General features: G+C 41.1%; 1 protein-coding gene across 2 annotated transcripts in view; it reads left to right on the forward strand.

The window, feature by feature from the left end:
- The window catches only part of BACH2 (BTB domain and CNC homolog 2), a 204,197-nt gene that overhangs the window by 157,833 nt on the left and 20,620 nt on the right, over nucleotides 1-25,744 (forward strand). The window lies entirely within an intron of this gene.

Here is a 25,744-nt window from a genome sequence, read left to right on the forward strand (position 1 = left end):
GATTTCCAAAAGGCTTTTGACAAAGTTCCTCACCAGAGACTGTTGAGAAAACTGAGCAATGAAGGAATAAGAGGGGAAGTCCTCCTATGGATTAAAAACTGGTTGAGGAACAGGAAACAAAGGGTGGGTATAAATGGGAAGTTCTCACAATGGAGAGATGTAGGGAGTGGTGTCCCCCAAGGATCCGTTTTGGGACCAGTGCTCTTTAACTTATTCATAAATGACCTGGAAGTAGGGGTGGATAGTGTGGTGGCCAAGTTTGCAGATGATACCAAATTATGTAGGGTGGTAAGAACCACAAAGGATTGCGAAGAGCTCCAAGCGGACCTTGATAAAATAGGTGAGTGGGCTAAGAAATGGCAAATGCAGTTCAATGTAGCTAAATGTAAAGTGATGCACATAGGGGCAAAAAATCCAAACTTCACATACATGCTACAGGGGTCAGTGCTATCAGTCACAGACCAGGAAAGGGATTTGGGCGTCTTAGTGGATAGTTCCATGGGAATGTCAACTCAATGCATGGCAGCTGTGAAAAAACTCTATGCTGGGGATAATTAGGAAAGGAGTTGATAATAAAACTGCAAGGATTGTCTTGCCCTTATATAAAGCAGTGGTGCGACCGCACTTGGAGTACTGTGTTCAGTTCTGGTCGCCACATCTCAAAAAGGATATCAAAGAGATAGAAAAAGTGCAGAGAAGGGCAGCGAGGATGATTGAGGGATTGGAGCACCTTCCTTATGAGGAGAGGCTGCAGCATTTGGGACTCTTTAGTTTGGAGAGGAGATGCCTGAGGGGGGATATGATTGAAGTCTATAAAATTATGCATGGAGTAGAGAATGTTGACAGAGAGACATTTTTCTCTCTTTCTCGCAATACTAGAACCAGGGGGCATTCATTGAAAATGCTGGGGGGAAGAATTAGGACTAATAAAAGGAAACACTTCTTCACGCAACGTGTGATTGGTGTTTGGAATATGCTGCCACAGGAGGTGGTGATGGCCACTAACCTGGATAGCTTTAAAAGGGGCTTGGACAGATTTATGGAGGAGAAGTCAATCTATGGCTACCAATCTTGATCCTCCTCGATCTCAGATTGCAAATTCCTTAGCAGACCAGGTGCTCAGGAGCAGCAGCAGCAGCAGCAGGCCATTGCTTTCACCTCCTGCATGTGAGCTCCCAAAGGCACCTGGTGGGCCACTGCGAGTAGCAGAGTGCTGGACTAGATGGACTCTGGTCTGATCCAGCAGGCTAGTTCTTATGTTCTTATGTTGTTCTTAATCCAGTCTTCTGTTAGGCTTGTGCATCAGTCTAGAAAAAGTTACCTGCAGAAGAGAAGATCTCATTAAAAATGCACATATGCATGCTCATGTACTTGTCAGTATATATGAAACTGTAGTATGAAAAGTGGCCTTTGGTTTGTAGCAATTGCATGAAGGTTCAGAAACTAGAAAAGGTTTGGATTTGTGGGGCAAGTTTGTTTCGTTTGGCTTCTTCTCTCCCTCGTGGTTCCCGCCAGAAGGAAGGGGACACTCCTTTTCCTGTAGCTAACGTTCCACTACAGCTCTGCCCTGTTTGAACAGTGTCTTTAGGAAACTATTCTAGCTCTGTTCTCATTAATATTTTGTAATCAGAATAATTTATGCTAATTCAGAATAAATCTGAATGTTATTGCTCAGCAGCTGCACAGACAAGACAAGTAAGTTGACTTTCAGGGTGGAATCTGCTCTGCATCTTTGTGGAGATCTTGACATTGATAAGTCACAGTCCTGAGCAAACTCTGCAGGCAAAACAGGCTCCTTCATCCTTTAAATGGTTTGCTGTATAATATGGGAAGTAAGGGAAGGAGGATTGACAGTCCTGCGACATTTGCAGGACACACGTGCATGAATCAGGTATATAGAGTCTTCTGCTGGCATTTTGAACTGCTGTATATCCCAGCTTTTTTGTGGTTCCTTTTCAAAATCCTTTTCATGTTTCCATTATACTTTCCTTGTGTTGAAGGTTGGTTTAGGATCTGTGGGTGGGAGTTGGAAATTACATCAAGTCACAACTGAGTTATGGCAGTGCCATAGGTTTTTCAAGACAAGAGACAGGTGTTTTGCCGTTGCCTACCTGTGAGTAGCAACCCTCAACTTCCTTGGTGGTTCCCCATCCAAGTACTAAATGAGTTGACCTTGCTTAGCTTCCAAGATCAGGCTAGCCTGGACTGTCTAAGTCAGGGCTTAAGGTATGTGTAAGTGACTTTAATTGCCTTTGTGTTCTGAGGAACTTATAAAACTGCCCACAACACAGTACTCTCATCACTTGAGCCATGCCCAAGCCAGAGAGAGAGAGAGAGAGAGGCTTTAGAATTGTTTATGTAGCGTAGTGTTTAAGAGAACCAGCTGTGAGCTGCAAGTTCCCAGCTCTATAATGAACTACACGGATGGCCTTAGGCAAACTTTTGCTGTAACAATATAAAGGCAATAAACAATATTGGACTGGCTTGACAAGGTTCCTTTGAGGTCTTCCGAGAGTGCTGGGAGCCCTTCAGAAAGTTCTGCTGATGTTCCTACATGTTGTGGTACTAATACAGTGGCTCACTCATAATGATAGTTCTGCTCCTGCTCACTAAACTCAAGTCCTTGGTGTTTTCTTGAGTGCTTTCTCCAGCCTCAGTTCTTTATCTGTAAAATGTAAAGAAAAGTGACAAGGCAGTTAAAAGCATCCATGTGATAAGGAAACTTTTTTTCTGCTTTGCTCAAAATAAATGGCTGGAGACACAGCATTCTTGTGCCCGCCCAACAAGCCAGTGTTAGCATTGCTTCAGCTTGCTCATATAAATACAAAAGCTGCTGTAAAAGCCCAAGGTTGATTAATCACACCTGTATTTGGTCATTTGACTTATATTTTTATTCTGTTGCTGAATTTTATTTGCCTTAAAAATCAGTTTGAGCTTCAGGGTGTATCGCTCCATCTAAGGGGAAACTGGAAAAATCCTATTATATTATTTTCATAATAGTTCCTCTTTAAATTCAACACAAATCAATTATTTCCCCTGAAATGGGTTATTACTGTTGAGTGGGTTTGATCCCTATTCCTGTTGTTTTTTGCTTTATTTAATCACAGAAGCCAACCTTCCTTCCTTTAACAAGGCATTTAATTAAGCTTTTAATTCATGATAAGGATTTAAATAGCACTTGGGAATTTTTAAATGGTTCCACTTCCCATCTACATTTCCAAAAAGGGGGAGAAAAAGGTGAGATAGAGAGCCATACATGGCTGTCAGCCAACGGTATTGTAGGTCATGCCAATATTAGCTGGCAGCAGGCCATTATCCAATTAGCATTGCTTCATCGCTGCAAGTAATAACTTAGGAAAATGATTGAGTCATTCATGTTGTAGTGGTGCTTTAGTTGAGAAATAGCCAGTACTGTTTAGAATAGTGTCTGATTCACTAGGGATGCCTGCTCTTCTTTGCCAATTAAAGCCAAGCAACATTAGTCATATCTAAAGGTGAAAGATGAGTGGAAGGAAAGTGCTGATTTTCATCTCTTCCTCCCTCTTCTTGCTCATGATAACTGGAGGTTGTAACGAGAGGAATTAAACACATTACAGATTAAATTTTGGTCATAAAAGAGTGGCTCACCTAAGAAGCAGTGGCTCACCTAAAGAATATTTCAGTCAAAACTTTCCATGAGATAAAATGCTGGACTGGTGTTTATAGCATTGTTTTCAATTCATCCAGCCATTGTGCATTTCTGAGTAGGTAAAAAAAAAATTCTGAGTAATTAAGAAAAAATGTTGGCTTATGTGTACATGACCAATATTATCCTAATAATCGTCCTAATTGTTCTAATATTTTGTTTGCATTTAAAGAAACAGAGAAAAGTTGGATACAAGCAGAATGTGTCACTTTTCTGTCCTTTAAATATGTGTCTAGGATCCACTGCATGACATGTACTGATGTGTTACAATAATCCCCTCTAAAACACACACAGTGCGTCATCCCCCCCCCCCCCCCCAGATTTTCATATATCCATGCTTCAGGATACTAAATGTTTTGCATGAAGAAATGCAGGTTGAAATAGAAATTCCTGCTCCTAGGCTGGCAAAGGACAAGTGTGTTTAGAAAGCTCATACATTCAGCACCGTGGGTGGGATGACATCAGACATCCAGCGTGACTGTGTTTCTTAAGCACAGCAATGAGAAATCCTTGCAGCTGTTAGCTGTCCACGCCAGCCTACTAGCCTGAGGTGGGGAATGTTGGGAATTAGCCAACAGAATATGATTGGGTTCAGGAGAAAAATCAAAGCCAGCATGAATGAGGTCAGTTACTGCTACAGTATTGTGCAGGCTCAGAAGGATTATGACTTTTCAATCTCAATCTTTATGCTTTTGGAAAATCAACAGTATTTAATTACGTGCATTGCTCTTCTCAGTGTATGTACCATATACTATTTGCATTGCGAAAGTGCTTATTGAATGCAGCCTGTCTGGTTGCAACAGTAATCTCAGTGTTTGGAAGAAAAAAGAATGTTTAAAGGAAGGTTGCTGCTGTTTTATGAGCAAAGTCAGGGCATTTTTAAGAGCTACATGACAGGCTGGAATTGTAATAATCTGTACACGTTATAGTACTCAATAGTTTAGCAAAATAACTACGAGCTAGATATGGGCGATATAACCTTGGTAGATGGACTGTCATAGCATGTATACATCATATTAGCCCTCTAGTCTGACCATGTTTTGTCTGTCCTTTCTATGGGCTGTTCCACATACACAACTTACTTCCGATTTTCTCAGCAGATTTTCCACAAGCATTTAAATTGGCCTGGGAAAATCGTGCAGCACGCATGCTCTTTCATTTGAATCCCTTCTGCTGTGGAGTTGGCATGTTTCTTCTGTACATGGGCAAATAAACAGGAATATCCAGCAAAGATGCTGAGTGTGGCATCACTGGTGGTGTCAGGGCACCAGCTTCCCCCCCCCTTTTTTTTTTTTTTGCATATGGAGTCTAGCACTATTGCACAAAAACATTAGATACATTTTCTCCTCCACCAAAGCTGATGTCACTGGCAATTCTGTATTTACTGATTGGACAGCACACCACGTGGAAAGGCTGGAGAAGAGAGTGCTCAACAAAATGGCTGCCAACCCTGCATTAACTGAAGCCATTTTAAGTAATACGTGAAGCAAAATTCTTTCAACCAAAAGTAGCAATGAATTAAAGCAGTCGCCCTACAGAGAAATTGATTCAAGTGGCTTTCCCCCACTCCCCCCAGCACTTTTTTTTTAAGGACAAGTTTAGCAATAGAACATTGAGCGAAGGCAAACACACATGTGGAAGAATTGGGGAATGTAATGCTACAGAAAACGGTTCCTGGGCAGGTATTAACTGGTACCATTTTAAATAGTATGTGAAAAATCAGCCTCTCCCCTTTGCCCAAAGATGACTGATTTCTTTACCCTTTTCTTGTTTTAAAAAAGCTGTAAAATAATACTAGATTGCTGGTGCATTGAAGCAATAATCTTAGCACATTCTCTGAATTACCAGCTTTCTTTCTTTTTTAAAAAAGTATGTCTCTAGTCTGGTCCCTCACATAGACGGACCTTTTTCCTTGTATCTCTTGTGAGGGAAAGGGACGGAGACTTACTTTTTTAATGAAAGCTGGGGTTTGGTGAATAGCTAAGTATATTGCTTCACCGCTCCAGTGATTAAGCAATATTTTTTTTAAGAAACTGATCAGAAAGTAATGCAACCATGGAACTGACCAGATTGAAAGGGGGATGGTTAAAAATGCCTGCACTGTCTACTTCTGGTCAGTTTCATAGTCTGGTTGCTTTCTGCTCAGTCTTACCAGAAGAGCCTTGTTGCATGCTAATCATGCACGTTTAAACTTTTTTAAAAAGTTCAGCAAAAAACACAAAAACACAAACAAATCTTTTTTGCTTTTTGAGTGAAGCCGACTCAGAATTGGCTTGGAAAAAAAAACCTTGCAGCAAAAGTACTCATTAAAAAACCAGGAAAAAAAGCTGAGGAAAAATTGAAGCTACATCTTTAGTGGAAAACACATGTGGAAAAGAAAAAAGGTGAAATAGTTCATGGCCAAAACCGACAAAAAACACTCGAGAGAATAAGTTCTAGAAGCAAGATAATTCAAGTTGCACAGTACCACGCAGTGATAGCCAAAAGAAACAAAACATTAAAAGGAGAGGAAGAAAACATGCACAGGGAAGAGAGAAAGAACTTGGCAGGATCACTAAAATTCCGATTTTAATGAGTCTTCACCAAAAAATTCAAAGAACAGGAAGAATTCCCACATATAGCTTTCTTCCAGCATACGCATTAATGACAGGGAAAGCTACACCTACTGTATTTTTGCCTGTTCCATTAAAGGTAAAGTCTCTGCCTGTTAGAAAGATTCAAATCCTTTTGATTAATGGGATATTGATAGTCTCCTCACGTGTTACAGGGACAGCACATTTCATCAGCACATGTGTGAATATACCTGTTTATGAAAAAAAAACTAATGTTCCCGCACTTCACAGATGAACCTGGGGCCATTATCAGGGTAAATGTGGGTTTTAAATTGCATATTTAGCTGTACGTGCGTTGAATGTAGCATGAGATTTGCTCAACATCTGTATAATAAAAATCTACACTATACATGGATTGTATGTGTGTTAACCGTAACTTCTGAAAAGTGCTAGTGAGTGAAAAGAAGATGAGGTATCAAAGCGAAAATTCTACACCATCTTTTTGAGTTAGCAATCAAGAGCCTCTTTCCTGGCAATCGGAGGCTGAGGAAGCGAAGACCCATTTTACCTGGGTTTTTTTTAATGTGAAAAATTAATGCTTCTAATACATTTTTTGGCTGGTATGATATAGATGTATGAAGAAGCTGTGATTGGCTGCAGTTCCCGACAGGGTGTCTAGATGGAAAAAAAATCTGAGTTTGCTGCTTGATAACTTGAGAAATTACCCTTGTTCTTTCAGATGCAAGAAGGTCATTTACAGAGCTGTCTGCTGATAAGTTAACAGTTGCTGCAGACATAAGTTCCTTATGCATGGGAACAACTGAGGAAGATTATTTCTGACCTGCTCTCCTATCTTCACCCTACCCCCCATCCCCATCTACATTCAAAGCTTTTTACAGAATGGCAGTTTGCATCTATCAGTTCCTCAAGCTAAGCAATAAAGCCGAGTTCCGTGAACAGTTACGTTTCATTATGCTTACGCCACTCGACATTCAGAGCACCTCACAAAGGATCTCTCTATTCTGTAGACTGATTGTGGAGAATGTATGCTGTTTTGCACATTCAGCTAAAAGCCTGCATGCCAGTAACTGAAATGAATTGTTGCATTATATGTTGTAAGTGTATTTTGCGCAACACAGCAGCATGATTGTGCATCAGGAGAGAAGAGACCACATATTTGTATAGCTATTGTTGTGTGTATATGATTGTGTATATTGTATCATAATTCTGTAGCAACTTAGGTGTGTGTATGTAAGATTTGATTAGTCCAGGACTGGTATAAATAAGCTCTTGACTTTTCCAAATCACACAGATTTTATCTATGCATGTTAAATTCCTTTCATTCCTTACGATTTAGGATTGGACAAACTGCTCCAGCCTGGCAATTTCATAATTTGCCTATGATATCACAGTTCTGCACACAATGTAAAGTTTATCAGAAAAAAAAATCATGCTAACTCATGGAGTATTTGCACAAGTAATGAAATATTTGGGCTATTAATCATTTATATTTGTATGCTTTGAGAAAAGTGAAGTTAAAGTACTTCTTTTTAAAGAATACGAAGGATGAATGGAACACCTAAAGGAGAATAGCCAAATATCTTTGGGTGACCTATATTAATTTTTAGGGAAATATGTACAGCTACCCTTTCGAACGATAGTAATTTGTTTTTTGTGGTATCCTTAAAGATGGTTCGTTGGAGAGTAAACTGCTCACAGCTGTGTTGGCAACAGCTTAGGACAGGTGAAGTTCTTTAATGCAGGAGTAAATGGCTGCAGTGGGAAGGTTAGATATAAATGCTCTTAAGTGTTCTGTTTTTTCACATGCAGCTTCTCAGTGTAGGTGGCTTTTTGATCTTTAACATACAAGCATGCAAGATAGTTCTTTCCCTCTCGTCTGCTAATTAAAAGGAATTGTTTGAGAGAAAAGACCCTAAAGCGTGCATTGCAAGCTCAGAAACTATTCCTTTCCCTCCCTCTGGTGGTAGCTCTTGATCTTAATTTTTTAAAAGCAAATGTATCCATATATTGCCAATATAAATAAATATAAAATATACTTAAGCCTGCCTATATAATGTTGTAAGATTAGTCTCCTGGCCCTTTTTGAGCAGGAAAAGCCACTTCAAGAGAAAGGGACAGAAAGGAGCTTTGCATTAGTTTCTTCACATCCCATTCCCGCCTCAAGTAGCTTCACCCTCACAGGGTTTCAAGTACATGCTTGCAAGGATGCATTTGACAATTCTCAGGGTGGAAAAGGCACTAGGAGACTCCTTAGAAATATTTAATCTACAGCCTCTATGCTGTTCCTCTGGTCCTGATGCTCCTTCTTATAGGTACTTTTCTTGCACAAAATGAACCATCGGGCTACCATTATATATCATTGCATACAATTTGTGTTTTGGTTGACCTTCATTCATTTTGTTGTGCCATATATGCCAACTGTGAATTCAGCCCATACTGAGTGTGAAAGAGCATCAGAAATGCTGCCGCCTCCAAACTATTTGGCCTTCCTTTTGAAACCAAAATTATGTTGAGTATATTAAACACTCAGATTTAGGAATAGAGTTTAGAAATTCTGCACTCTGATCCAATCCTGTACTGTAACTGCTGGAATGTAAGCAGAATCTCTAGCTAAAGTAGCTGTTGCAGTGTTCAGTATGAAACTAGCAGGCTGGAGCTGGACAGTTCCCCAAATGCAGGGAGAAATCAGAAATCCCCTTTCTGAAATTCCCAGTGACTATACTTGTGCTGGAAGCTGAGATGTCATCCTGGATGGTTTTGCAGAGGGAGTAAGAAGCAGTAAGATTCCCTAAAATGTTTAAGCTGCTTTTGAATGCTGATATCCAAGGCTCAAGTTCAGTAACAGATTCTCCTGATTACCGTCTGAAACTTTGGAGAAATTTATTTGCTGTCTGTGTAGATGGGCAGATGCAATGTACAATGTGTGAGAAAAGACTCTCCCTTGCCAAACTGTGCAAATCTGCTTTAACTTTTAAAATGAAGAAAGTAACACTTTGAAATAGGTTATTAACAAGTAAGGTACTGCATTTGAGAGGCCTCACATCAGTTATTACATGATAAACTCTCTTCCATGTTTCCTTCATCCTTGAAAAAGAGGTCCATGGTAGCAATTACTTTTGACATGATCCATCAGTCTTTTATGGGAACCGCACAGAACTCCCACCGAGTGGGTGCAGTTTTCATGAATATCCAAGTTGTAAATAGAATGTTTTCAACAGGACCTGTGACAGTTCTGGTTATGGCATCCTGTAGTTTTCTAAGTTTTCTAAGTAGTTTTCTAAGTAGTTTTTAAGGTATTGTGAAGAAAAATGATAATATGAATTAACCATTTCATCTGGGCTCATTTTGCACTTTCTAAATGGTCCGTGGCTTATCTGGGGAGCGTACCTGTTGTGGGGCTTCTCACACTGCTTGTAGTTCTCCACTGCTGCCCGGTTCTTTCCTTCACTCAAGTAAGGGCCAGTACAGGAAGCCCCAAATGGTTCACCACAAGCCTAGGGCTTTCCCATAAGCACCGCAAGCTCTTCCAAGCAGCCGCCATTTCCTGCGTTCGGATTGGCTGAATCTTGCCCCATTCCCCCCACTCACTTTCACTATTTTAGTTTTAAATGACTCTGAACACAAAACAGGCACTGAGAATCTGTCCTCTCCCCCCCCCCCCATCTAAAATCCTTGTTTGCGTGACAGGATCGCCATCCTCCAGCCACCCTTCATGTAAAATCTAAAATCCTTGCATGTGCAAGAGAAATGCCGCCCTCCCGTTTGTGGCGCCTGCACATGCCACTTTTCTGCCCAAGGTTCCTCCCTCCTTTCTAAAAACTAAGGTTTCTCCCTCCATTTTTTTCCACTGCAAGGGGGGAAGGGCGCTGCTTCTCAGCATCTGTCCATTGGTGGGTTGGCCAGAGTGACAAGGCAGGAAAACTGGCCCCGTTACTGCTACGGTGGAGTTTTGCATGGCGGTGGAAGCCTCCGGAGCAACAAAGGGGCATTTCAAAAGAACCTCAACCTTTGCAGTTCAGGAAATTCACAGAGCAAAGCCACTGCCACAGGGCAGCTCCAGGGCAGAAACATGGCAACCACGCTGCAGCACTGGGGGCAGTGCAAAACTCCCAATTGCATTGGGGCATTACCCATGACAACAGAGGGACAATTTTGGCGTGCAAAATCGGTCCTTAAGTGCTTAATCTTGCATTCAAAATGTAGTAGGGACTTTGTAAACATTTGGCTTCTGCATTACTTTAAAAAACAAGCCATGGTACAAATTGGGATGGCGAACTGGTTTTACAATTTGCGTAATCCATGAGATTTCGTCAGATGCTTTCATGGCAACTTTCCTTGACTTTGGCCAGTGTGATATTCCTTCAGTTCATTCTGTTGCCCACTTTTTAAAGTCATCACTGTGGTTTGAAACCCTGAGTATTTATTCTTTGGCTTTTCACTTTCTTTTTAGACAGATAATTGTATTTTGGGTTTCTGTTTTGTTGAACGGCTTTTTTGGTGGTGTTTGGAGCATGCTATTCTTCTACATTTTTATACAATTGTTTTTTGAAAGCCAATAATATGGCTTCTGATAAAGGCAGAAACTAGTCTAATCCAACAAATTTGTTCTTTCCTGCTCTTCCTTCCAAGTAAATCTTGTCAGATTCTGATCCAGTAGGTCCAAGTCTTCATTTTTGCTTCTAATGGTTGCGACTCTGGACTCAAAGCCAGTGTCTAATTATGCATGAATAGGAAGTATTTCTGCACTTATTTGCATTCATTAGCTGTAGGTAGATCCTCTGTAGGGGTCCCTAGTCTTGTTTTTAAAGTGCTTTGGGCGGTGTTTCTGTGCTGTGTGAATTTTTATGATCTGTTGCATGTTGTTCATGCAATTTCCTGCCCTGTAATGGTATCGGTTTTCCAGGCACTATGGCATACAAACGAAAACCCAGGAGCCTGTATTAGCATAAAATGTCCCAATTCTGTCAGTTTGATTAATTTGTCTCTTTGTCTCCACTCTATATGATAAGTGCTATTAATGGCTGCAACACTTCATATGTCAAAGTCTTTCTTCCTAATGACTTGAAAATGTGGTTTATTTCCCCCCTTTTTATATTATTTTTCTCATTTAGCATTCCACTCAAGTATAGATTTATGCTGCGCTCTTTCATTATCTTACTGGTTGCAGCACTCAAGTGATTACATATGGTGTTGGGGTATGCGTAAAGATGTGATCCCGGGGGTAGCAGCTGCTGATGCAAGCTGAAAATAGACCCTGCGTACGCTCAGCACTTTTCCCAGAGGTCTTTTATTTATTAGTAACAGTCTTGGTGCAGGACAGCTTGGATCCTCATTTAGCAAGATGACTTTTTGCCTTTCAGAGCAATGCAGTGACTTTGCTGTATTTACTGACTACTGTGTATAATTTTTTTTATCTGCAGCTGCTCTTTGTATCTAATCTGCGACTTTGCCTAACACCAATTGCAGTATAACCCCTGATTGTTTTGTAACAAAGGCAGCAATGACAGGCTCCATTTGAAATAGCGAAACCAGACAGATCTAAGGTTTTCAAATGAAGTAAACATATTTGACGACAGCATTTGTACACGGCGCACTGATTTAAAATGAACCCTCCAGGTTTTCTCCAGTGATTTGCTGTGTTCACTGCTGATTCTCATAATCTGCTTTCCACACGAGGGATATTTTGTCTGTAGGAAATTCATTCAAACAGATTTTATCGGCTTTGATGTTGTCTGAGGAACAAGCCCATTCCTACACACACAGTTCAATTGTTCCTCTGTGGATCCAATGGATTTTTTTTCCTAAGCTCAATACATATAAAACCCTGATTGTTTTCATAAGTTTTATTTATTTGTGTTTGCTCATATTTTCTTGTTGGATGACCTATCTTCTGAAGCCTAGGCTTGGTAGTAATTAGAAAAGATGGTTTACCATATCTTACAGCAGTTTTACTTAGACACTTCTTTGTATAATAAAAGTGTTCTTGAACAAGTAGAACAGTAATATTCTGTGTACAATATGTAGAGAGAGAGACCATGGCTCAGCGGCAGAGCCTTCTTGGCATGTGGAAGATCCCAGGTATAATCCCCAGCAGCATCTCCAGTTCAAAGGATCAGGTAGTAGGTGATGGGAAATACCTCTGCTTGGAGAACTGCTTCTAATCACAGCGTACTGTATTGTTCTTGATAGACCAGTAGTGTGATTCAGTATAAGGCAACTTCATGTATACATGTATGTACAATACTGGAGAAGGGTATAGGCTGGTGGTGTCCATATACACTGCTGAAGTACTGAAATGCACTGTTGATTGTCTCACCCTGATGTGTCGCTGCTGCCAGCTCCTACTTTCTAACATTTACATCAAATATATACTATTTTTGAACAAAGGTAAAGGTAGTCCCCTCTGCAAGCACCAAGTCATTACTGACCCATGAGTTGATAATCACATCACGATGTTTACTAGGCACACTGTTTACGGGGTGGTTTGCCAATTGCTTTCCCCACTTTGCCTAGGCCCTACAGCAAGCTGGGTACTCATTTTGCCGTCCTCAGAAGAATGGGATGTTAAGTCAACCTTGCGCCAGCTACCTAAAATCAACTTCTATCGGGATCAAACTCAGGTTGTGAGCAGAGCTTTTGACTGCAATACTCTGGACTCATTTTTGGATAAACATAGATAATAATTTTAAAGGAATCCATGGTATGTCCAGTCTCTTTTAGATGGAAATGGAGATAAGACAGAGAGTCAGACTTCCTGGGTGCATAAAGTTCATAGTGGTACTATGTACTAGTGGTACTACGAATCCTCCCAGTTACTAATACATAGTACTAATAGTACTATGAATCCTCCCAGTTACTGTACTGCTCACCTGAACCTGCTGACACTGGACCTACCAATTAACACTGTGCCAAGAAGTGCTCTAGAAGAAAGAAAAGAGTTTAGATTTATACCCTACTTTTCTCTCCTGTAGGGAGACTCAAGGCTGCTTACAAACTTCTTTTTCTTCCTCTGTCCACAACAGTCACCTTGCAAGGTAGGTGGGGCTGAGAGAGCTCTGCGAGAACTGTGACTAGCCCAAGGTTACCTAGCAGGAATGCAGAAGTGGGGAGACGAATTTAGTTCACCAGATAAGAGTCCACCTGCTCTTAACCACTGCACCACACTGGCTCTGTAGTTGAGGAAACTTCAATTTGAACCTGTAAACATGGTTGCATATGTGAAGCTGCCTTTTACTGAGTAGTCTTGGGAAAATGCCTTTCCAACATCACAAGCAGGGGCCTTGCTCAGTCCTGTAATCGGAGGTTCCACAAACAAGAGGTACCAGAGACTGAACCACTGTGGTCCCTGGTAAAAAAAGTATTTTTCTCTTTCTTACCCCAAATAAAGTGACACATGTTTTGGAAATTAGGCAGGTAGCTTCTGATGATTACAATTACGTCATTTGGTTGTAGTCTTTTAAAAAATTGTTTATTTTGCGTATGATTCTTGTATTCCTCCCCCCCAAAAATTGTCTGCTCTTTTACACTGTTTTTGCAGTCACATTAGCCACCCTGAAACCCATTTTAGCAGTCTGAATGAAAATATCAGGAGAGTCGTCCAGATCGTGCATATGTTATCAACCCAAAGACTCAATAATAATAATAATAATAATAATAATAATAATAATAATAATAATAATAATAATAATAATAATAATAATAATAATAATAATAAGAGGAGGAGGAGGAGGAGAAGTTGGATTTATATCCCCCTTTCTCTCCTGTAGGAGACTCAAAGAGACTGACAATCTCCTTTCCCTTCCCCCCTCACAACAAACACCCTGTGAGGTAAGTGGGGCTAAGAGAGCTCAGAAGAACTGTGAGTAGCCCAAGGTCACCCAGCTGGCATGTGCTGGAGTGTACAGGCTAATCTAAATTCCCCAGATAAGCCTTCAGGCAGCAGGGCAGGGAATCTCCTCCCAATACTCCTCCCATGCCAACTCATATCATTTTGAAAGTCCTGCCATTTGAAAATGTCCCTGTCTTTAATTTTCACTGCCTTTTCTGTGGAGGTCATGTGTCTCTCCAGGACACTTGTCATCAACTCATGCCAAGAAGCTGTTCCTCCAAACGGCTAGTCCTCAATTTAACAACCAAATCTGGCTGTCCCACCCCTTCTGTCTCACACATACTCACACACGTCCTTAACAAGAAAGGGTCATTCATCTGGAAAAAATTACCTCACTGGCTTTGTATCACCTCTGCATATTCTGCATTTTTGTGTTTCTACATTTATGAAATATTGTTCTCTTAACAGAAAAAATAATTGCTCGTTGTACCAAGCTCAAACTTCGGGAGACGGTCTGCTTTTGCAGCGTAGTATCAACTCATGTTACTAATTGGAGCCCAATAAATGAAAAGCAATTTGTGCTGAATGTGATTTTGTTCTTTGAGATCTCAAAGTGTGCTTATCTGCTATTGGTATAATTCGCAATCACATTAACACAATATAATTGTGATTATTTCCCACAGAATTAATGAGATCACTAAAACACATTGCCCAATTATCCCTACAGTACTTTACAGTAGCACCAATAGGTTACAGCACCATCACAAGTATGAGTCTATGTGGAAGTGCTGTAATGTACAGTAGGCATAATTAGGCAATCCCATTAGTATGAATCTACTTGTGGGGTGTTTAGTTTAGTGGGAACCCTCTGGAGGTGGATACTAAGGGTGTTTGTTGGTATATGAGCTTCAGTCTAAGATGTATAGAATACACTTTGATTTTATTCAATTTATACCCCGCCCATTTCTGGCAAAGGTCAGACTCAGGGCTTCTAATCCTCTCTGTACTAGTCATGTCCTCTATTACTGCTCATACAGAGTAATACCACAATACATGGAGTTGGAACCCATCTTATGTTTGCCTATGAAATAATTAGCTCTATGATAAAATAGAGTGATTCATAATAAGCCATACATGACCTACTTATGCTGCCAAATAGAACTGCCATTAGGAAATGAGGGGAATAGGAAAAGTGAAAGTCAAATGGAATGTGGAAAAATTTATGGCTTCCATTGCGGAAAATGCTGCACTTTAGAGATGAGGTTTTTGGAAGGAGACAGTACTCTTCAGTGTTTGCATACACTCTGTAGAATCAATCAGGCCAAGAGTATTCGGCAGCACTTTATTTCTTAGTTTTTATCCTTCCTGTCATTGCCTACTATAAGCAAGGTTCAGTGAAGGGTAATTTTTTGATTATTTACTGTTTTGAATGAGAATTATAAAGATGCAAAGTGGCTTTTAGAGTGGATTAACTCCACAAAGGAAGTCATGACACTCAGTTTTTAGGACATGAGCAAGGCTCAGGAGGGGAGAGAGGGTGGGGGCCCATCATCTGGTCATGACCCGGCCACCCTGGTGGGAGGGAGGAGAGAGGGCCTGTCAACTGGTCGTGGCCTCCCACCCTGTGAAGAGGGGTTGGGGAGGGAGGGGAAGGGAAGTTTTTAACAAGAAAGCAAGAAATGAAACATAAAAATTACCCCATAAAGTAAAGAACAAAATGTTAAGCTAGGTTTGGACTGGTACATATCCAGTAATCCTTGTAGGATGGGACTGCTTCACTTCCCTCCTGCAATAGCCAACTAAACCCCCCTGAAGTTTTGTTTCTTGGGAGTTGGAGGGTGGAATCAACAGAAATTAACACTGGGTGCTGTGTCGACAATACACAGAAATTAACACTCCCTCTTCCTAGACCTTAAGTGCTCTACAGCTGAATCCTACGGTATTGGGGAGGGGGGAATAGGCTCTTAGAGCCAGCTCAGGGCAACACTAACATGTTTGCCCACCCCTCCAGCATAAGTGGCCCTTACGATGGTGGGGAGTGCAATCTGGGAAGTAGGTTGGTGCTGTGGAGTTTCATGACCCCAACCCAGAAGAGTCTGCACTCTGCCAAGCCGTGACAGCCTAAAGCTGACCACCAACAAGGCTGGGGTCAGGCTAGGCATGTTCCTAGGGAGAGAGCTGACTTTAGTCGGCTTCCACTGGGTTTTTGATCCAGGAACACCCTGGCACAGGGCTCCAAAAAGGTGGCATGATTCTGTTTAGCTCTATGGAGGGCTTTCAGGTGGCTGGGGATTCTCTGTTTTGCTCGGCCTCCCTTTCCTTCCCCATCCTGCCTGGAAGCCCTCTGGAGATGATGGAGCCATCCCCAGCTGCTACGACCTCTGGATTGGGCTGCCGAACTCATTGGAATTGTGTACTTGAGTACCCACTGCACTTCTTAGTCATTTTTATTGTTATTATAGGGTTTTTGGAAGCTTCTTGTTTTATGTTTTCTTTTGGCCTTCTCAAGCTTATCTTATTCAAATTCTTGTTCAGGTCTCCAAACCACCTTTGTGTATTTCCCTGCAGAAGTATTTGGTAGGAGCCTAAGTGTCCTGCTCATTAAAATGGCCAGGTTTTGTATTCAGACTGACTCGCATTGTCTTATTTTAGAACAACGTAGGTTTTCTTTGATCTCACTTTATGGCAGATACGTTTTATTTTGTCCTTTCGCGGAAAGTTTGACAAATCAGCAGTGTTAACCAAAAGGGACATCTGTGTCAGGGTGTACACTTATGAGCATCTCTGCTCATTTCCAGAACTTAGCTTAGTAAACTTTCAGAGGAGAATGGACATGAAAGAGGTTTCCTGCCTAATTTAAGTATTTGATTAGTTTTCCAGTCTCCTTTGTAATTGAGATGGTCTAGAGTGCCTAGTTATTTCCCTTAAACATTGTTTGTCCTGGCCAGAATGTTTTCACCTTTGAAGGTTCATGGAAAACAGCCTTGTTAGAGTACATTGAATCTGGCTCCTGCATGATTCAGTCACATCCGAATTGCTTATAGCCTGATTTTGGTTCTTTGGTTTATATCAATGATGGGTTCCTTGTCACTTCTGGATTCCGGTGAGGATCTGTGACAGCTAGAAAGCATGGGATCTGAAGTGGTGGGGGATTTTCAGAGTAAGAGCAGCAGTGATTAGTGTCAACTGAAATGTTTCTTTTTAGTGTTAATCCAGGACATTATAACACTACTAAATTTTCCAAATCAGGACCTAATCTTAGCTAAGAAGCTGTATGCAATGATATTAATTTTCTAATTACTAAGTATAAGATGATTCAGCATGTAGAGGGCTGCGTGTTTTATCATATGGAAATAAACGAATGAGCCAAAAGAATAACATTTTGCTGTCCTTTATTTTATTCAAACAGCACTAATTGCAGTTATTTTCCTCAAGTGTCTCTAAAAGTTTATTTATGCTGTTAATAAGATGAGCAGCTGTAATGATATTGGCTGCCAGAACTGTAGACTTTTTTTGAGACACACTCCAGTGTGGCAATAATATAATACGAATAAAAATTCAAACGGAGAATGATCCTGTCTTAACAGATGGAACCTGCTCTTGCTCTTATATACATTCATACTCCCCCAATCATTGATATACACTCATGCATACACCCTGTTAAGTTAACATTGTTGTTCCCAGTTGAATCCACAATCCAAACGGGAAATGATAGAAATGGTGCTGGCCCTTCTGGACCATGCTGCAGTTGTTGTATCTCTGAAGTAGAAGCTCGTCAAACAACTACATGGAGCCACTTAATCCTAGGTGGCCACTTAATCCTAGTCAAAGGTACAGCCAACCACCTACTGGCCTTTCCCTACCCAAGAGATAAGTCTATGCAATTCAAAATTTTGGCTGCAGCTAGGAAAAGGTTATCTCTTTTCTTCTGCAAGCACAGAAAGATGCATAATTCCACGATACAACAAAATTATCTAAGCCATGTTTTACAGGAGAAGGTCAAAAAGCCAGCCAGTCTGAGAGAGGAAAGTATCTTTTTCCAGCCCATAAAATGGCGATCAGACCTGAATAGAACACATTCACATAATAGAACAACACACACATACACCAGTTTGATTTTATGCCATAATGGCAGTCATTCGGCTTAAACTAACCTAATTTTATTTAGATTAGTGCTCCATGTTTATGTGGTAATTCATTTCACTCAGATTGGGATGGTGCTCCAGCAGTAAAGGATTTTCTGCAAAAAATTTCCAGTAAAGCTTAATATGATCTATCTGGTCTGAACCAAGCATACTCCATTTTGTCTGAATGGCTACCTTGTGTGCTTTATGGGTATAGAAAGGCTCTGAGATATAGCATTTTATTAAGACGTCTTTATGATGATAAGAGGCATTCTGTATTGGATAGCCAAGTTGCGATATTAACCTATCAAGTGTTTGAGATGCATCTACATTTGCCTCTGTCTCCAAGGCATACACTAGTGTAGAAAAGACGTCGACAGCATTATAACCTAACTATGGACTTTTCTTTAATCTGTTATCCAAGGATGTGGGTCATTGTGTAAATTGAGAGTGCTGTTTGAAGACTATGTCTCTTTTTTCTAGTGCTGTGTGACACAACTGAATTTTTTTTTCCTTATCTGTGTCAGTGTGTATACATTGAACAAACTAAAATGTAAGCCACACAGGTCCTAAGATATGCTGAAAATGTAATAGCAAAAAAATTGAGTTAATGATAAGAGTGGGTAGGAGGGAGGTATAAGGGAGACGTTCCAGTTCTCCCAAAAGCATGCCAGTGGAACAGAAGATGAAAGATATGCAGCACTTAACAGTTTCAGTTTTAAATGATGTAATAGCCTGCAGAAAGAGCACATTTATACATGGTTGCAGTCTACCAGTTAATGATTTTAATTGCCTTGTTAGCTAGTCAAGTGGAATTGGAAAGCTTCTTGAGAGAGTAAATCTCTTTGCATTTGGAATAGTACATTATCCCTGAATCACGGTGTTCCCCCTTTCCCTTTAAATATTTTTGGGGGGGAGGAAGTTAATCTTAAAATGCCTTTTAATGAATATTTTCCCCTACCCTGTTGCAATAGGATAAATGACATACTTTCCACTTTTGAATTGTTAATGTCTCAGTTGATAACCATCTTGAGTACACAAAGTCAAAAGGTTATTTTTTAAAAAAATCCTTTGGTGGCATTTTTTTTTCAATATTCTGCTTTCAGATTCCCATTCAGTTTGCTTGCTGTGATCCAGGCTTGCTAAGTGTCATTTTTGCTAAAACTTACACAAAACCCTACATCCCCAGCCTACTCAGCAACATTTAGTAGCAGATGCTGACTAGAGGCCTTTTGCTATGAAGGCTTAATTTCACAGAAAAATATATCAGAGTGCATTTTCTAGTCTGCTGTCAAAGTATTTACATAAATCACTGAATCCAAGTCTACTTAAAAAAAAAAGACAAATGGCCTGTCTACACAGTCATTTGACTGGTACTGTTTGTGTGTGTATGGATGGCTTGATGGATGGATGGATGGATAGATAGCACAACAAACATACATTTTTCTATTTATTTACATGTTGTCTACCTCTTTCCCACATCTGTTGAGGGGGATAACCCCCTTTGACAGTACAGTCATAGCTCTTTAATTTACTACATGGAAATGTTACAGGAAGATTTTAATCATAGCTATCTGATGGTTTGCTTCTGGGACAAAAAGCATCCCAGTGTATTATGCATTCTGGAAAGGAATAGGGCTGAATTCTGAATGGGTGGAACTGTACTTGATGCACTGTTCAAAAACAAAGTGATTTGGGGGCCATGAGGAACAGTCAAGGATAGGACTCAAAAATCAGTGGGTATGGTGAGTGGGGTGACTCTACCAGTCACTTGTACAGCAGTCAGAGAGGGCCTCCACCCTGTAGCTGATTGACCAAGGGCTACCTGAGACTCAGGCAGCTCTGCTGTACAGAGGCTGGGGGCCCCTTCCACCTGCTGTACAGTTGATTGCCCCAGCTGCTGCCTGGAAGGCACCATTCCCTGTCAATGCCTGATTGTCAATGCCCATGACAATGGAAAGGGTAGTGGTGTCTGGCAACTCAGTTGCTTGGCTATCAAGCGGGTACCACAACTAATACTGCCCATGGCATGATAATTTTAAAATGAAGATTTTGTGGGTGCTTTTTTAGGGAAGAACAACATGGTGAGGGAGAAGAACTCTGATGCTTCTTCTGTCTTTCCCCCACAGAATGCCACCACCCATGAACAGTTTTTATCTCCTCTAGGGAACTAATGTGATACTATACATTTTTCCTAGTGGGAGTAAAAGCAGCTCAGAGCAGCGTTTTTCAGCAAATTGACTCTTCCCCACCTCCATCCTTTCTGCTGACAGAACAGCTCCAAGAGTCTTCATTTTTTTAAAGGTTTTAATAATGATCACAGATGTGCTGTGATTCAAAGAGCCTTACAACCCAATCCAGATGGGGGGGAGCTTTGCGGTGCCTGGGGACTACGCAGCAAAGGCGGCATTGGACCGCTTCCAAAGGGGTTTTGGGCAGTGTGGAAAGGAGAAAAGAGAAACTTCCTCCTGCCCAAATAGCCCCATTGGAAAAAGGGACTTACACCACACTTTCTGGTGGCATAAATCTATGGACAGGCAGGGGGGGGGGGGCATTCCTGGGCTGAAACCCCAGTGGATTCCAACTAAAGTTGGTCCCACACTGAGAATGCCCCCAGTCCACCCCCTGCTTCACTGGCAGGCTCTCCTACGCTGGTATAGCTTTGGAGCAGCAGGCTGATGGGCTTGGGCACCGCAGAGGTGTCCAGCATCTGTCCACTGGCATGTTTGCTCTCTCTGCCAGTGTAGATACCCCTTATATGTTGGCAAGATGTAAAGATACCCTTTCATTTCCACAACTCATTTCGCCCTTCCCCTTCTGGATTGGGGTGTTAATTTGAATGATGGAACCATGGAAATAGTTTCTTAAAGTATTGTTTTAATAGACCGAGGTGAGCCTTAGAACACATTCAATCTGTGAGTTAAACAAAGAAGCTGCATCCAGTTTGTGAGGAAAGCACAAACATTGTGAGCTTGAATACATTTTTTTGGGAAATTCTAAAACTTATAGCCTGGGCATCTCCCTGAAGTATTTGTTTGCACCAACAGAGAAGGCAGCAAGTGGGCCAGAGAAATCCAGTAAATTGCAGATGCGAGGGGGGGGGGTACTCCTGTGCTTCACTGTTGTTGTTTTTAAGTGTTTCTCAAACTGGGACCTGGGGATCGTTGGGATTCAATGAAGATACCCATGGGGTTAGCAACCGCCTTGTAAAGTCAAATGAGGAGCTCTTCCCACACCTGTCTTGCTAACATGAAAACAAATATCTCTCAGTTTTCTATCGATATGAGCTAGAGCAGGGGTCTGCAACCTGCGGCTTCAGAGCCGTATGCAGCTCTTTCAGTCTTATACTGCGGCTCCGTGTGGCCTGGAGGTCAAAGGGTAGCATGGGCGTGTCCCTCCAGAGCAGTGCTGGAAGGAAAGGTGAGTGGAGGGGCCGAACCGGAGGCGGCTCCATGCCATCCCCCCTCTGCCCCACGGAGCAAGTGACTGCCTGCTCTGTTGGGCAGAGGGAGTTTCCCTGCTCAGCGCCGCTGCCTCCCACAGCACGAGAGAAGGCAGCACCGGGCAGACCGTGACCGCCATCCCCCTTCTGCCCCATGGAGAAGGCGGCTGCCTGCTCCATCAGGCAGAGGGGGTTTTCCTGCTCGGCGCCTCCACCTCCCAGTGCTGGAAGGAAAGGTGAGTGGAGGGGCCGAACCAGAGGCAGATCCATGTGGAGCCACCTCTCCGGCTCGGTAGATCTTCGGGGCCATGGAAAACAGGTCCAAATGGCTCTTTTGGTGGTAAAGGTTGCTGACCCATGGGCTAGAGCTCTCCGCTTCAAGGGAAAAGGACAAATTGGTTTCCTTCTCAAAGTGTAAATGTTCATGCAGTTGCTGCTGTTTAACAGTTACTCGGCTTACAAGGTTGCCTGAAAGCCTAGACTACTTGAATTGGTCTTGGTTGCCTGGATTTCAGCTAGTCTGTAAGCTTATTTGTGTATTTTCAGCTCTGGTTTTAAATTGAGTGCTTTCCATGTTGAAATGCTGCTTGGCTGAGGGCTTTTAGATCTGGCTGCGAATCCATTTTCTCTCAGACTGTAATTCCCTGGTCCACCGTCTGCTCTCTGACACCCATTCCAACCCCTGGTTTTACATAATTGAAGAAAAAAATGGCTTCTATTGGACTGTCAGTGGATTCACTTTGCCCTTTGTCCTATTCAGAAGCCTATAGAAAATTAAAAGGTCAACTATTGGATAGAGAGTTCTCTACCCTAATCACCGCAGCCAAGAGAACATGCTCCCCCCTGTATTTTTCTCTCCCATTTGAACAGGGCCACTTGGCACACTACCTGTATTGTTTAATAAACCCTGCTCAAAGGAGAGCCATAATGCTCGCCAGGTTTAATGTTATGCCTTCTGCCTTGTTACATGGCAGATTTAACAAGCAAGAAAAGGCTAAAAGATTGTGCCTGTGTAATGATGGCTCAGTTGAATCTCTGGCCCACCAATTACTACACTGTTTCAGATTCAAGGAAATCAGATCCAAGTATGTGAATCTTACTCCTTTACATTTACTCGATCTCCCCGATTTATTTAGATTACACTACTTGCTGGACAATCCTGATCCTTCTCTCTGTATGATAGTGGCAAACCTTCTCCTGGAAATTACTAAATGCCAGTAGATTTCCCTCCACTTAACATTTATTTCCTGTACTGTATGTGTTTTTAATCAGTTTTTTTTACTATTGTTGTACTGTTGTCTATGCCAGTAAAGGCTTGCTTGAACATGTTGAAATGCTGTGTTAAAGTGTATGTGTATTTTTCATGTAGATCTAGAGATGTGGTTGGAAGGGCTAGAAAAGTCTGTTTTATGTTGCATGTTGGCAAAGGGGCATTCTTCGGAATATAACTTTTTAAACTTCTATTTTAGTTCCATCATAAGTGCTACAGAATATTGTTGTGGTCATTGTGCATCCTCCTGGTTATGCTGTTGCTGTGCTATTCAGTAGCCTACTTAGTGAAGTTTCTTCTGGAAAAGAAACTACCAACTTCCAGAGAAGTGTGAGTGCTGTAATGTATGCAGCTTTTAAACCTTCATCTCAAAAACGTGCAATATTTATAACCACTTTACAGTCCCCTGAATATCTGCTTTCTTGTCATGGTGAATTAAATACAAGCAGTTCCAAAGGCTGTGTGATGGTAGACCTACAATAAAGGCCAAATCAATATTTAGACAGCTTCAGGCTACTGAGAGTCTGCTGGCTTCCCCACTTGCCAGCAAGCCCGGCTTGCATTCATCATGAAAGTTGCTGTTTATGTATTTGAAACATTAGTGCTGATCTGAAATGCTTCTACAACTCCTCCCCAAGGGCATCTTTTTAAATTTGCAAGTAACGGCTGTTATCGTACTTCAAAATGCAGTGTTTCTCATCAGTGCCTGTTGTAAATTACTGCTGTGTTATTACCAGTGTAGGATATCTGGAGTTACAAATGAACCATACCGATTTAGTCCTCTTATTTTCCCACCTAGCTTTTTTCCCTGGATTTTTGTGGTATGGTTTTAGATTGAGTAGCTGTTTGTGGTACTAGGTCAACAATATTAAGAGTTCTGCAACTGACTTGCAGAGCAGATGTCTACAGTAGTACTGGTCTGAGGGATGAAAACCTTGACTCAGCTTGAAAGGGGAAAAATGTCCTGTGGAATGTTATGAGTCAGCGGTTTTGTTTTTGTTTTGCCTAGGCTACACCGAAAGAAGTTCCACTTGAAAAGTATAGTTTTGCCATCAACTAGCTTTGCAGTTCTCCCACCTAGTGGTTATGTTTGATCATAACTTCCACAACAACTTTTCTTTCTGTGGGATCTATATTCAGGGAAAATCCAGATAGACACACTAACTTAAAGTTTTATTTGGGCCAGCTGAAATTAGAAAGCAGTAGGATAGTAAGTACCCACTCTAGTTCCAGAGTTACTGATTACACTGAATATTATGCCTGGCAGAGACTGGAATTTGGATCACATAATTAACATAAGAGCAACTTGCCTGATGCAAGAACATTAGTTGTACATAAACTGCATAAACATTATATTATTAGTTGTACCATATATACTCGTGTATAAATCGACCCGCATATAAGTCAAGGCACCTAATTTTACCACAAAAAACTGGGAAAACTTATTGACTTGCATATAAGTTGAGGGCGGGAAATGCAGCAGTAAATTTCAAAAATAAAAATAGATACCAATAAAATTACATTAATTGAGGCATCAGTAGGTTAAATGTTTTTGAATATTTATTTCAAAGAAAAACAGTAAACTAGCTCTGTAAGTGGAAAAGAGCGTCAACAAAAACAATATGTCTCAACAATAACTTTAAAAATACAAAAACCTTAGCTCAATCAGAAACCAAGCTAAAACACAAGAGTTAAAATCCTTTAAAACTGGATTTTTGGTCAGGGGAGGAATGTTTATGTTAGCAGTACCAACATTTCAGAGTATCTTTAGGAGACCCTCCTGATGATACCACCCAGGTTTGGTGAAGTTTTGTTCAGGGGGTCCAAAATTATGGATTCTCAAAAGGGTAGCCCCATCTACCATTAGCTTCCATTGGAAACAATGGGGGATGGGAGCACCCACTTTGGGGATCCATAACTTTTGACCCCCTAAACTAAACATCACCAAACCTGGCTGGTATCAACAAGAGATTATCCTGATGATACCACCCAGGTTTGGTTAAGTTTGGTTCAAGGGGGTCCAAAGTTATGGACCCTCAAAATGTAGCCCCATCTACTATTACTCCCATTGGAAACAATGGGGGATGGGGGCACCCCTTTTGGGGGTCCATAACTTTGGACCCCCTGAACCAAACATTACCAAACTTGGCTGGTATCATCAGGAGAGTCTCTTGAAAAATCCCTGAAATTTTGGTGCCGCTAGCCTAAAAACTGCGCCCCCTGGCAGCCAATAAATAAAAACCCTAAAATATTTTTAAAATACTTCTCACTCACTTATAAGTCTAAGGAGGCTTTTTCATCTCAAGAAATGTGCTGAAAAATTTAACTTATATGTGAGTATATACGGTAATAATATAAGAAGTCTCACCCTCTATGGGTTCTATATTTTTCAGTTGTTTAACATCCAGATTGTTTTACTGATGGTGAACAAAATGTACATGTAAACTGTAACATTTTTAATGATGAGGTATTGGACAAACAATGAAAGATGGTAAGATTAAGCATATCAGTACAACAGGGACATCACCCAGGCTATCTCAATCCTAATAATCTATTATTCCACATTATTACATTATCAAATAAATTATTATTTGACTCTCTCAGAGAATTGCAACAGTATATGAATGAATGTCCAATTTAAATTTAAGCAACATCTGACAGGTTTTTGGGATGCCCTCATCCTAAGGTTGATCGGTTTCATTTTTGATAATCATTTTCATTTTTAACAAATTTCACACTCCTAGCATTTATTGTTAAAGAAACCACTTGAAAGCATATGGATCTCAGCGATAGCTGAGATTCTAGAGGGAGATGGTTTGAGG

The sequence above is a fragment of the Sphaerodactylus townsendi genome, linkage group LG01 (genome assembly GCF_021028975.2).
Source record: "Sphaerodactylus townsendi isolate TG3544 linkage group LG01, MPM_Stown_v2.3, whole genome shotgun sequence".
Lineage (NCBI taxonomy): Eukaryota > Metazoa > Chordata > Lepidosauria > Squamata > Sphaerodactylidae > Sphaerodactylus > Sphaerodactylus townsendi.